Source organism: Ursus arctos, unplaced genomic scaffold (genome assembly GCF_023065955.2).
Source record: "Ursus arctos isolate Adak ecotype North America unplaced genomic scaffold, UrsArc2.0 scaffold_5, whole genome shotgun sequence".
Taxonomy (NCBI): domain Eukaryota; kingdom Metazoa; phylum Chordata; class Mammalia; order Carnivora; family Ursidae; genus Ursus; species Ursus arctos.
Genome location: NW_026623067.1, coordinates 24,412,475 through 24,425,877, shown reverse-complemented (window position 1 = coordinate 24,425,877; position 13,403 = coordinate 24,412,475). Strand labels below are relative to the sequence as shown.

Genomic DNA, 13,403 nt, shown 5'->3' with positions numbered 1-13,403 from the left:
ACTCTGCACACAGGGATCTGGAAATAGAGGCATGCAAAGTATAGAGGGAAAAAAAAATGCACAGACTCACATTAAGCCCCACAGTATTTTTCTGGCTCTTGGCATACTCCCAGGAGCTTCAAATTGGTTTTCCTGAGCCAAGAATTTCCTTAAATGAAATGTACCGTGGTAGGAAGGCTTTTAAGACCTCTTCACCTTCAAGGGCAGACCTCCGAACGGGGCTCTAGAAAGCCAGCTAGATTCGGCATGCCACTTAAACTATGATTAGTGGAGCATAGCCGCACGCTAGAAATAGCTGCATTTGCCGGCCTCCTATTCTTCAGCTCTTGATTGCCAGCCAAGCCCCAAATCAATCCCAAAGAATCAGAACTCAGATAATAACGAGAAAATGGACTTGGCATGCCAAAACTCAGGAAAGCATCATGTTCTCCATATGGTGACTTCGGGCCACATAAAACTGGGAGCAGGGACCGTAGCCTGCCAGCCCCGTCTCCGGGAAAGTTTGCTGGGTCCCTATACATAGAGCTTCCCTACTCCTTAGGTCGGGCTCCTTAGGAGTAAATGGAGGACGAATTCAGTTAGTTTTCTCATGGGAAATATAACGTGCTGCTTCTCTCCAAATATCTGGGACTTGCGATCAGCTAGGATATTTTGCAGGGGAGGGCTAATTTTTAGTGGTACCAGATAGGAAGCTTAACTTCTGTTCAGAGTTGATAGGAGGCAGACTCGATATTTTTTTCCTTCCCGTTGAAATAGAGCCTTGTGCCTTGCTTGACAAGCTCCTGTAAAATGTTCAGAGGTCTCTCTTATTTTGAGGCTGTGCCTTCTTGGGTCTGCATCCGAATGGGGTGGCGAATGGACACCCCTTGCCACTTTGCCTCCCTTGATAGCCGGGTGGGCGTTTTCTGCTGCTGCGTGTTAAGGAGAATTGGCCGTAAATCAGTGCTCATTTTCCATTTTCTTCTTATTGATGGAACTGCTGTAGGAAAACAGCTTGTCTCTCAAGCTCCTGGAGCCCCACAGGACCGAAAGCTGCATACAATAAAAGTTGTTTTGACAGCAAACTGACCAAACATGACAATGGACAGAGGGAGATGACGGGGAGGGAGGGGGAGAGACTGTACAAGCTTGTCTGTTTTGAACTGAGGTGCACTCTCTCTTTTTTCTTTGTTAAATTACTTTTTCATATGAAGGACACAAAGGGAACGGCCCCTACTGGCAGCCAGAAGGCAGAAAACAAACCCTTTGAAATTTCTAATTTGTTTATAGATGGCCCTCCAGGAGCCGGCTGGAAAATAATTTTGTCTGCCAGAGACAGTGAACAGCTACCCCAGGGTGTTGTGAACAAAATGACTCTCCCGTTTTGGTCCTTGAATGTCTTATTGTTCGGCACTCAGCAGTTGTTCTGAAATTACTCATCTGGCAGAGAAAGAAAATGAAAGAAAAATCCCGCTTCTGCTCTTTGGCCTGAGTTTTTAGGAAAGTTATTTTTTAAAAGGTGTTTTTTTGTTTTTTGGGTTTTTTAAAAATTTTAATTTTTTTTTTTTTTTTTTTGGCTTGAAACTGTGTGTCAGTTTTGCAGTTACACAAAGGTTTGTTCATTGTGTCCCCCAATACGTCTTTCCCTGTCTGCGGAGGATTTTTATTGTGAATCTGGGAAGTGACATCACAGATCAGTCACTTCACCCTGGCCAGGACGTGCTGTGTTTTCTCTCCGATAGGCTAACCAGTCAAACTGCTTTCTAGATCGTTCCACAGATTCTCTAGATCATTCATTCTGCAAGCCTAATCTGGGGTGTTTTTGACGGTGGTTGGGATATGGGTTTGGAGATAGTCAGGGGATCTCTATTCTCTAATAAAAGAGAGTTTCTAGAAGTTTCTCCCTCCATGTTGCTGTTAGTGAAATGGGTTTTTTATGGTGATGTTGTAGAGATACCCTCCCACCTGATGTAAGGGAACAGCAATGTTTTCACAGAAACTTAGATCTTGACTTGGAGGATAATGTCGCATACAGTCCTTTCAGGTTATAGATGAGGAAACTGAGACCCAGTGATTGGATGAAGGAGGCATAGAGGTTTGGGGCAGAGTTACGCTTAGAATTTAGGTCTCAAGCGTTAGCCCACCCACCGCTGCTTCTACTCTTGCTTCTTTCATGGCGTTGGGGGCCGTAGTAATTTTAAGTAATTTGTCCATTTTGTATGAATCTCTCTAAATTAATAGATTTGACTCCTTCCTGTAAGCCCAGGAGAGAGCAAGCTATTTGTCTTCTGAAGCCAGGAGAGTAATCCGAGTGGGTCCATCCCTGTGCCTCTCTGTGTTTGTGCTGTTAGCATTGGTTAAGTGCTGGATGGTATGAAGACCGTCAAACACACCTTTAAGATCCACCACTTCTACTGGGCTCCCTGTGTCACCCCGTTATCCTTCTCTGTGTTTCTCACGTGTTCTTTTTCCTCAAGCTTCCATTCTCCTTCAACTTCCTGTCCCTCCACCTTCCTGTTGACTCTCATTGGAGGCCCCTCCTGTGTCTTTTACAGAGAAAACTGGGCCATCAACCCGCTCTCCCACAACCACCTACCTCTATGCCCACACTTGCATCTCTGCCCATTTTGTTCTCCCCCTATTTTGGTGAAATGTGTGTCCCTTCTCCCAAATAGATTCCCCTCCCTTTGTTCCCAGAGTTTTCACTTTCCCAGAGCTCTCCATCCATTCTTTGTGCTCCTTCCTTTTCACGTCTTCAACTTTGTCCCATTTGGCGATTTCTTTCCAATCTATCCTTGAGCCCCTCCCACTGGACCCATTCCTTCCTTTGGCGACTGACTTTCCTTCTTTTTTCTTAACAGTAAATCTTCCTGAAATAAGTCTACGTTACTGGTCCTTCCCTCCCTCCCTCTCTCTCTGTCTCTCTCTCTTCCTTTCTCCCTCTCTCTCTCTCCCTCTTTTCTTTCTTTCTCCCTTCCTTCCTTTCTTTCTTCCTTTCTTTCTTTCTTTCCCTCTCTCTCTCTCCTTCCCTCCCTCCCCTAATTCTTCCACCTAAAGTAATCTGTTTTACTCCCACTCGCTTCTGAACCTACTCTTCTGGGTCACAAGAGATAGGCTTGTTGCCAAATTCATTGGCTATACAATTTCTAGGCATAATCATATTTAACTCAGGGGCAGCATTTGATACTGATGATAACTTTGATTATCTTAAAACACTCTCCTCATTGACGTCCCTGGCATCATAGACTCCTGGTTTCCCCCATTATTCTCTGGCTACTTCCTCTTGGATTTTTTTTTTTTTTTTTTTTTTTTTTTTGCAATCTCATTTTTTTTTCTTCAAATCTGCCTAGGTCTTTAGGATTGGTCCTGGTTGGATTCTCCCCTCAACATGTGAGCCCATCCATTTCAGTGTGCTTAATTTTCCATCCCTATTCGTACAACTTCCAAATCTTTATTTCCAACATATGTGTCTTTGCTGGACTTCACTCCCACTTACCCAACTGCCTACTAGACATCTCTGTCTGGATGTTAAACAGGCATCTGCAACTCAGTACAGAGCAAATTATCTTTTGTTCCAAACCTGCTCTTTCTCACCACGTTACTTTTGTCAGCAAATGACGTCGTAGTCCAGGCTAGGAACTTGAGATCCCTCCTCGATCCCTTTTCCTAGCCAGTCCTTATCTGGTGTCTCAAAGACATTTTCACACAACTCTATATACTGCTTGGATCTACCCGGTTTTCTATATACCTTAGTCCCAGCCACTGTTCTCTCGTGCGTAGATTACTCCATATACTTCTAAAGGGTCTGTTTTTGTCCTGTAGTGTTCCCACTGTACTGTCTACACCACAGCCAAAGTGATCATCCTAAAACAAAATCTATCCAAGTCCTTCTCGTGTTTCACATTTCTTAGTCTCGATGTCTTTTGTGTAAAAAAAAAAAAAAAGCAATACTTTGATTGCTTTTCTTTGGATTACATAGTCTGGCCTCTCCTTATCCATTCTTCTTCATCCTGACTGTTTTCTCTACTTGTACTCTTTCGTAGAGTAAACTTACTTCATTTCCACCAACATGCCATACTTTTTCTGTCTCTTTCAGTCGACGAGTATTTACTGAGCATTTACTATGTGCAAGATAATCACTTGTAGGTCCTTGTATGTACCTTCACTGTTGACTCTGCCTTTATTCTTTTTTCCGTGCTCCTTTTAATGTAACTAAATCTCACTCAATAGCCCAGTCTTCTCTGATATCCATCGTATTAAAGGCTCCTGCTGCATGCTTCTAGGGTGCCTTGACTCTCTTCTATGGCAGTGCTTACTGCTTTCTTTTATAATTGTTTATTTAATTATTAGTTTTTGACACTAGATGGTATGGCTGTAAGGGTCCAGACCATGATCTGCATTGTTCACTCTCTGTCTCTATTGTTTAGGACAAAGGAGAGGCTTAGTCAGTATTAACTGAATAGATGAGTGAATATTTTTAAGTTTAGAAAAAGAATTGTATACATTTTATGTTCAACTAATAATAATAATAATAATAATAATAATAAAATATGCACTTAACACTCAAAGAGGTAAGAGAAGTTTTGTTTAAATGTCATCCTTTCATTCCAGAGTGTTTTAGAACATAGCACAATAGAAGATTGAGATTAAAGACTTTGTTGGCCTGGCATCCTTACAAATGTCTACAGAGGGCCCCAAATGAGTCCCGCGTTGACGTAATCCAGGGAGGCCCACGCAAGTGCCGCCCTTCTTATTCTCTAGCCCCAAGACCTAGAGACTCAGGGAATTAACCTTACGTGGGCACGGTGTCCAGCTTCTCCCGCAGGTATGTGGGAACAGAGAGAACGGGAAAAGAAAAGAGGAAAATAGAAAGGGAGCACAGCTAAATTCAGTGATACCAGGAGTTCTGGAAACTGTATGCTTTCAATCTTGAGCTTTCTTTCAAAGTCTAATGGGAGCAGCACGTCCAACCTGTGACAAAAGATAAAGTGACATTCGTGGCAAGTTTGCTCAATGCAAGGAGTTCTTATTAGTATAAAATCACCTAGAGGAGCAAGAATAAAGAGTGACAGAGAATGACTTTATAACAGTACAAAGTTAATGAGCACAGGAATAAAGGGCCTAGGGCTAAAAGGCAAAACTTAATATTTGTGTAAGGGATAGCATGGTGATCATTAATAAGACCGATAATGCATCATTAATGGGATCAGAGCTAGCAAAGTAGCAGAGATTCCAACATGATTGTTCTATTAGGTTATTTATAATCTGTGGTTATTGTAAAAAGAAAAATCCCCTGGAAGTATTCACATATCAAATCTAATGGCAGGCCAGATTTAATAAAAGCGATACTATTTATTGGGTTTTGCCATGTGCGGTAAACTGTGCTAAGACCTTATAAACATTATTGGATTTAGTCTTCACGTCAAGCATGAAGTAGATGATGTTATTCCCATTTCATGCACTGACTGTAGCCCATATGTAGACCTGGGGTTTATGACTCCACAGCCTGTCTACTGAATGGCTCTGCTATTTGGCTATTCTTCCTCTCTAGACTGTGGGAAAGTCCTTTTCTCAGTGTGACATGTACAGGGGGGCCTGGGGTAGATGTGAAGACGAGGAAAGGGACTGGAAACTGGAACTCCTTTTTTTTTTTTTTTTTTTTTTTTTTTTAAGATTTTACTTATTTATTTGAGCAAGAGTGAGAGAGTTTACAAGCAGGGGGAGGGGCAGAGGGACAAGCAGACTCCCTGGTGAGCGCAGAGCCCAAGGCAGGGCTTGATCCCAAGACCCTGAAACGATGATCTGAGCCGAAATCAAGAGTTGGGCACTTACCCAACTGAGCTACACAGGCTCCCCTGGAAATGGAACTCTTAAGTGTCCTTTCCACTCTAAGTTTAGAGTTACCAGTTGGAGTGACTTGTTGTGCTTAGATGAATGACTCATGCAAAAATGTTACCTGCCATTTATATCACCTCTTAAAAGGGTGGAGGGTGGCAGTGTAACTAGAAGATCCCTGTTAGGGATTGAGGGGGATTGAGGGATTGAGCCTGGGTGGCTCAATCGTTAAGCATCTGCCTTCGGCCCAGGGCGTGATCCTGGGATCCTGGGATTGAGCCCTGCATCGGGCTCCCTGCTCCACTGGGAGCCTGCTTCTTCCTCTTCCTGTCCCCCTGCTTGTGTTCCCTCTCTCGCTGGGTGTGTCTCTCTCTGTCAAATAAATAAATAAAATCTTAAAAAAAAAATCCCTGGGGCGCCTGGGTGGCACAGCGGTTAAGCGTCTGCCTTCGGCTCAGAGCGTGATCCTGGCGTTATGGGATCGAGCCCCACATCAGGCTCCTCCGCTATGAGCCTGCTTCTTCCTCTCCCACTCCCCCTGCTTGTGTTCCCTCTCTCGCTGGCTGTCTCTGTCCTGTCAAATAAATAAAATCTTTAAAAAAAAAAAAAATCCCTGTTAGTATGTCTTAAATGAATAACACTGTAAGCTAGCAATTACAAAACATGTATGGAGAAAGCAGTATGTATCTAATTTTCAAATAGACACTGGGACATTGTTTAAAACAATATCAAGTCTAGTAAGAGTGCTAGACATATAAACAACAAAATGAAAGGCAAAGAATTAAGGACTCTACTTGATATCTTAGTGGGAATTTATTAAGTTGGCTTTCCCATCATCGTTTCCATTTTCTCTGGTGTCACAAATTTTCTTTGCAGTAGGAAATCAATTCTGACCATGACCCTGTGTTTTATCAACCTCACATTTGGGCCCAAGCATGAGACTTAGCCAATCTGAGAGAAAGTAGTCCATTCCCCCATCTCTTGCCACATCCTGGATTTCTTTAGGCCTGAGCATGTGACTCAAGTCAATCCCATTCTTTGCCTGGGGTTTGAGTCATGAGCTAAATGGCACAGGACAGATAACAGAAGTTATTTCCCTCTAGTGGCAACCCTCTGGAGAGATGGCCCATTACTCTCCACCATCAAGATTCAGAGAACTACCATGTTTCTGTGTTTCCTGAGGCCTGATGATCCAGTTCCTCTTGCAAGTCCATGAGAGACATTGAGTCCATCCATGAATTTCTCTTGTATAATTGTTTCTTTTGTTGTCGTTTTGTTGTTAGTTTTTATTGCTTTTTGTTAGCTAAAGTCTGCTTCTGGTGCCTGTAATCAAAAGACCCCAACTGATGCAGAAATTGGTGTCAGGAGTAGGACGTAGCAGATAACCAAAGCTAAAAGATGGAATTGGCCATGTCCTGGTCGGGCATGAACATTCTCCCGCCTCTGACCAAGAACTTGACAATACTTGAGTGGCAGCAGAGCAGCCTCTTATGATATCATTGGTTGTTTCCCGATACGAGAATATTCCTACAAAAAAAATGTAATTTTGGAGGGTTTTGTGGGAAAATGTGAGCATCTGGAATATTTTACTTTTAAAAAATTAGTAAGCTTAATTTAATTTTTAAAGTTTTAGATTCAAAGCAAGAATGAATGAAAGGTAAAGAGAGTTTCCGTATGCTCCTATCCCTACATACCTACAACCTCACTCTCTTGATCACTTTTCACAGTTCTCAACTGGGCGTTGTTAGAAAGGTCTTAGCTTAGGTTTCAGCTGGGTCATCACAGAGCACAGAGGAGAGAGCTCCACTTTGAGAAAAAAAAATGGTTTTAAATATTTATTTTGTTGGGGGGGAGAGAGACAAGGAGAGAAAGAGAGAATCACAAGCAGGCTACCCGTTGAGCATAGAGCCCAACTTGGGGCTTGATCCCACAACTGCAAGATCATGACCTGAACTGAAACCCAGAGTTGATGCTTAACAAACTGAGCCACCCAGGTGCCCCTGTGAGAACACTTTAAGTTGAGGGCTGTGAGGGGACCTCTCACTAAGAGACAGGCAATGTAACCCTAACCCAGATTCAGAAACCACACCTTGACAAATTCTCTGACTTAAGTGACTGATCTGTGGGTTTTCTAGAAAGTTTATTGTGTGGTAGCCAAGTAGAATTTTAAGGTACTCATTTTGCAAGGTCTAGGTCTGCAATTTCTTATCCCCTAAAATTTCATCAATAAGGATTGGGGTCCTGTGGCAGTTAAGTCCCAGGAAAAGAATATTATTCCATATTCTCTCAAATGTGATATTGAAGGACAATGGACATGGCTAATCTTCCCAGAGGACAGAACCAGGACGGTTGTATTAAGGGATCTAGGAAGTTAGTTTATTGATGGGTAGGAATCTTTGCAATCTCTGCTTGGCAGGATATGACACATGTTTGAGAGCAGTAATCATCGTAGGTAATTTCTAAATAGTAGTTCCTGGCATGTCTAACTTGTTTGACCCCGGCACTATATATGGAGTGTGTTGAGTGGTTAATTTCACAGGCTCCTGTAGCATTAAGAGCCTCACTTGCTTGGAACTGAGAGCAGAGGTCCTGAACATGGATGTGGGCATGGCAATCAGACAGACTTTCTGATTGTGGGGGGGTTTTCTTGGTTGGTTGGGGTTTTTTTTTAATTTATTTTTTATTTTTTGTATAATGTGCCTTTGGTCGTTAGTGGAAGAGTTCATAGTAAAAGTGTTTGGGAAATAGTATGCATGAAGAAGAGTAGTATGAATGTTAGCCAACCTGTGGGTAGAATATCATGGAAATCTTTGATCTTCCCAGCACCTTTTGCTCCTGCATTTAAATAACCCAGTTTCCAGTGGCATCAACTTTTCATTTATTTAGTATAGGCTGACCATTGTGTCTGCTCTTGGTACCCTTTCTGCAAATGGGATGGTCATAGAAAGCAGGTGTTAAATACTAAATTCCACCTCCCCACCCCCCTACCCAGTTACAGTAACAGGTTTAGGGTTGGACAGATGTTCTAAGCCAGGCTAATTAGAACCTTCTCTGTGACCTTTCTTTTAAGGCTATTGGAGAAAAAGCATTCTCTTTACCAGAATTGCTAAACCAATAGGCCGTGCATCTCAGGCTGCCCATAGCCTCCACTCCGCGATACCCAGAGAACCTTTTCGTGGTAGCAGAGAGAAAGAGAGCGAACAAGCAAACGGGAACCCAGCTATATATTTGGAGCCCCAGGCTATGTAAAGTCATCTTTTCCCCCCAAGCTCGTTTGCACACTGTCGCATACATGATGAAGTAGTTAGGAGCAAAAAAGTATAAATACTTAATTACCTGCCTGGAGGATAGCTGCGAAGAGGACAAGATTTTGAGATGGGTTTCAAAGAGTGAGCAAGGTTTTTCCAGTCAGAGAGCATGGGAAAAGACGTTCATGCAGGGGTAATAGAGTGATTGAAGGCCGACTTAGGAGACGATGAATTATAGGAAGAGAAGGGACATTCCAAACATCAGCAAGTGAGGCAGAGAAATACAGGCTAATTCCTCGAAGGTAGTGTGGGGACCAGATGCTGTAGGGCTTGTTTGCTATCCATTGGTTCCAGCAGCATCATCTAGCCTTGGAGGGTATCTTGAGGGCGAGTAGCAGAGCAACGTGATCCCACTGAGGGGATGAGGTAGGCTTGCCAAGAAGCATGGGTTTTGGGAAGAGCAGATGCTCAAGGACCAAAATGCCTGGAAGCAAATCCTGGCTCTGTCATTTACTCTCCGGGGGACTTGGGGTGAGTTACGTAACCTCTTTTTGCCTCACTTTCTTTGTCCGTAAAATGGGGCTGATATTAATAGCACCAATAGCACTTACAGATTTGTTATGAATATTAAATAAGCCACATGTAAAACACCCATATAAGTGCTTGACACATGCTAATTGCTCAATAGAGGATTATTATCTGTGCTTTAGAAGTCAAATTTTGGGGAGAGAATTCAGGAAAACTCTCCATCATTTGCAAGTGGTATCCCTTTAACATGGATTAGTTTCTCAGCCTAGATAGCTGTTCCCCAACAGACGGGGAGGCCCAGGAAAATAGGATAGAGGACTAGCATGGTTGGGTAGGAAAAGGGGAACAGAGCAAAGAACAGTTTCAGAGCATGTAATGTCACTCAGAAGACAGGTTTGGGTGTCCCTCTCAAGTTAGAGGCTCGGGCGGCCAGGGGATGGCATGAATTCACTGGGGGAAATGCTGGAAATGGCTGTGGTTAGGGAGAGAGAATCCATAGGCCAACAGCCAATGTGTGCCTAGCGATGGCCCTGACCGGGGCAAATCGGAGGAAGAGACTTTGAAGATGTGAGAGATGACTCTTGAATTGAAACTGCAGACGAGGGCCTGCAGGAGACCAGAGCAATAGCTCAGAGGGCACAGGCCCAGATCATTCCGTTAACACCACAGTGAGAAGTTCCACGGGATCCCTAATAGTCGCCATGAGTCAGGGATTCCGTCTGAGGCCCTATCACCCAGAACACAGGTTTAGCAAACCCTTTGCTCCAGATGTCAGCAGTAGGATGGGCAGAGCCTTCAAGGGCCACTGCCAGGCTTAAGGAAAAGGCAGAGAAGAATTGAAAGGTGCAGAAAGACAAGGAGCAAGCAGAGGCAGGAAGGGGATGCGTAAGAGCACAGAAAAAGAGGACGTGAGATAGAGCAACAGAATGAGAGGAGGCATATGAAGTGGGAGTGGATGCAGAGCTTGCATGCTTGGTACATTCTCTAAAGACTGTTTTCGTACTGTGCCAGAGAGCCTCCTGGGGAGATGGGATAAAAACCAGAGGATTCCACTGTTGGGTCTGTTTCACGTTCTCGGCTGCCCTCATTTGAATGATTGCCTCTCCTGCCATTGTCCTTAGAGTAGATACATAGAATTCTGCTCTGTATTAAAAATCAACCTGCACTTCTGTTTGGCACACAGGCTGAGCCTGCCCTCAGGTGCTGCAGCAGAATAGCAGCCTCGGGAGACTTTCCTGACCCTTGACAGCCCAAGGACGGCTCTACTCTTCATTCACGACTGGTTGTCCGGAAGACTTCATATGTATATTGCATACACCAGACCAGCGGAGGACTGCTTTGAAGGTAGGAATCGCCCAGCTTTCTAGCACCTGGAGTATTGAAGATAGTGTCTGAGGAAATGGTAGTTGCTCAAAAAATGCTAATGAATTAAGTATTAACTCTTTGCTGTCGCTTCAAGTACCATAGTTAACTGGAGGAGAGGAAAAAAAAAACCAGTTAGACTTAGTTGGATTTGAATTGTTGGCCTACCAGCCACTGCTCTGTGACTTTGGGCAAGTTAATTTATTTCTAGGAGCCTTCCTTTCTTTATCTGGAATGTGGGCAGAATAATATCAGGGACTCTCCAGGGTTGTCCTGAAGACCAAAGGAGTTGATACACAGTATGTGACATGGTCAGTGTTCAGTTAAGTCTTAGCTAAACACAAGATCAAACTCTCCTTTTCCAATGTAGTCTTTGAAACTACTGTCAATCAGAGTTTTAGCGATTCACAAAGCTGGCAAATATATGTGAAATTTGGAGGGAAAAAAATGCCGCCTCAAGCATTATCATTTCTGGAACATTCTGCTTGGTTTCAGTATGCACTCTGACCCTGTCCACTTAAACCATAGTTGGTCCTGGAAAGGAAAGTGAGAATGTAAGAAGCCTGACCTCAAGTCCAAGCTCTGACCATTGCTGTCCGATCTTAAGCAAGCTGCTTATGTAACTGCATCGTAGAAAGATCTGGTCTGTCCGGATCATTTTTATATTCTTGACTTGTAGAACAGACCATGACAAGCATATAGCAAGCAAGCAGCAGGTATCTCTTGAATCAGCACATCTATAAAATTGGAGTTTGTAAAAATTAAATGAGATAATAATAATAGTTAATGGTTTTGGAATGCTCGCGGTACACCAGGTGCTATTCTGAGCACTTCTTATGTGCTGATTATTGATTTCTCCCAGTCATCCTGTGACGGTGGTAAGGTTATCTTCACTGCATATATATGCGTATTTGGCAAAAAGAGAGTGAAAAAATTGCCCAAAGTCACATAGCTGGAAATAAACAAAACTAAGATGTTTTCCTAAACAGTCCGACTGTGGAACCCCAGGCTCTTCGTGTCAATGGTTTATGGCCCATCAGTGTGGGTATTGTAACTCCCTGCCCATCAACCCCTTCCCATCTTTTGATAACTACCCAGATTTTCGTTCACTTATTTAAACCTCCTTCATCTGAGGTTTATGTGCATGGCAACTTGATACTTGAGAATTTACTTTCTGCAAATGAGGATATATTATCTGTGTGTAAGGATATTGTCCTGAATAAGCAAAATCGAACCCTCAAAATTAGGATATTGACATTTATTCATTACTTTCATCTTATTCTCAAATCGCGTTCAAGTTTTGTCAGTTGTCTAATAAGCTACTTTTAAGCAAAACAGTCTGGTCCAGAATGTTGCCTTGCTTTTAGTTTTTATGTCTTTCTGCCTCTTTCAATCTCGAACAGTCCTTCAGTCCTTCTTTGCATTCTTCCTCTTGACACTTTAGAAGATGATGTGGCAGTTATTTTGTGGGAAATATCCCTCCATCTGAGTCTGTCTGGTATTTGCTCACGATTGGATTTAGGTTACGCATCTTTGGCAAGAACGTGATATACCTTGCGAGGGGTTCACGATGTCTGCATAGATGCCCCCCCTTATCTCGACCAAGTTCCACATCCCACATCAAGTCTCTCCATCCCCTACCGTCAACACCCTCCTTACCCTGCTCAGGCTTTGACGCTCTGCTCTGGCCTGCCACAGCTCCCATCTTCCCCTCCTTACACCAATGCCTACTTTGCCCAAAACCCACCAACTTGATTTGGGACTGACTATTTTAGGAACAGAGAGGAAAGGAAATGAAAAAAAGGAATAAGAAAGAAAGGGAAGGTGATAAGGAAGAGAAAGAGAACAGGAAGAGGAATCAGACCTTACCAGCCCACCATACCTGTTGATTTTTCAGTTGTAAGAGCCAACTGATCTTTATGGTTTCAGCCAATGTGAGGGTCGGTTGGTTTGTGTTTGTTGTTACTTGCAAACCAAAATATTTTAACCCAATATATAAAGTTTGTAATAAATAGTAGGTAAACAATACATGAAAGCCCTTGTGGGATGGTGATGGCATTACACTTGGAATCCTAAGACCTGAGTTTAACCCAAGAAATAGCTGTGTCATACTGTGCAAGGCACGTACATTATTAAAGCCCGAGGTCCCTTATATATAAAAGGCGATAATAGTTCTTACTTTATGAATGGCTGTTAAGCTACTATTAGGGGTTGCATTGGGTCTCCCCCAAAAAGATATGGTGATGTCTGAGCCCCCAGTACCTCAGAATGTGGCTTTATTTGGATGTAGGGTCACTGCAGATAGAAGAAGTTCAGATGATATCATACTGGAGTAAGCTGGGCCCTTAATCTGATATGAGTGGCCTTCTTACAAGGAGATGGCCATGTGAATACATGGAAACACAGAGAGAATGCTTGTGAACATGAGGCTGAGATTGGAGGGACTTACCT

The 13,403-nt window shown here is 43.1% G+C and overlaps 1 protein-coding gene across 13 annotated transcripts in view; it reads left to right on the top strand.

Moving 5' to 3' along the window:
* ZNF608 (zinc finger protein 608) overlaps positions 1–13,403 on the top strand; it is a 745,410-nt gene that overhangs the window by 341,350 nt on the left and 390,657 nt on the right. For all 13 annotated transcript variants that reach the window (XM_057306992.1, XM_057306984.1, XM_057306986.1 and 10 more), the window contains one exon: positions 10,774–10,934. The gene's annotated coding sequence lies outside the window, so the exon portion shown is untranslated. The remainder of the gene's footprint in view (positions 1–10,773; positions 10,935–13,403) is intronic.